Genomic DNA, 771 nt, shown 5'->3' with positions numbered 1-771 from the left:
AAAACATTAAGCTTTAAAAAGGAGCAATTAGTGAAGAAAACCACGGCTGTCATAATTACAGCTTGCTCTTCTTAACTTTATAGAAAATCTTCATTTGCCTATATTTTGTCATTAGAATCTAATGTAATGTTCTAAAATTCAAAGGGCTTTATGATCACTAATAACAACTTGAGATTTACAGTTCTGTACATAATGCTGGCTTCTTCCAAATAATGAATAACTGATGCCAAAGAGAAACTAATCAAACCTTAATATTTAAAGAAGTAGTTGTAGTTTCCAGAAAAGGATACAACACATTGTAGAAATACATTATTTATTAATCTGTTATTGAAATAACAAAGCTAATCTGTCCTCTGAAATGGCCAGATTTACCATGGGCTTAGTTATCTTGAAGGACTGCTATATTCAATACTGTTTATGATATACAAGCATATTTATGAAACAGCCCATTTCTCTCAGTTATGGTACTAGCTAAACAAGTATTCAGAGCAATACTTAAGCTTTCACATAAACACACTCTTACTCTTACTGATCACAACAGATTCCCTGGTATGAATATTTGTGCATCAAACACATTGATATTATTCCAAAGGAAACTGTTCCAGGAAGGTCATACATTCCCAGTCTATTTCAAATGAACAACTTGATCATGTTTGTTCCTACCACTTGATGTATTTTATCTTAAGAAGTAATTTACTTTATCCACGATAATTTAACTTTTTTGTTGTTGTTGTTCTGTTCTTAGTTACAACTCTTACCCAGATTCATGGC

The sequence above is a fragment of the Colobus angolensis genome, unplaced genomic scaffold, assembly GCF_000951035.1.
Source record: "Colobus angolensis palliatus isolate OR3802 unplaced genomic scaffold, Cang.pa_1.0 Scaffold497, whole genome shotgun sequence".
NCBI classification, from domain to species: Eukaryota; Metazoa; Chordata; class Mammalia; order Primates; family Cercopithecidae; genus Colobus; species Colobus angolensis.
Note: the sequence above shows the minus strand (reverse complement) of the source record.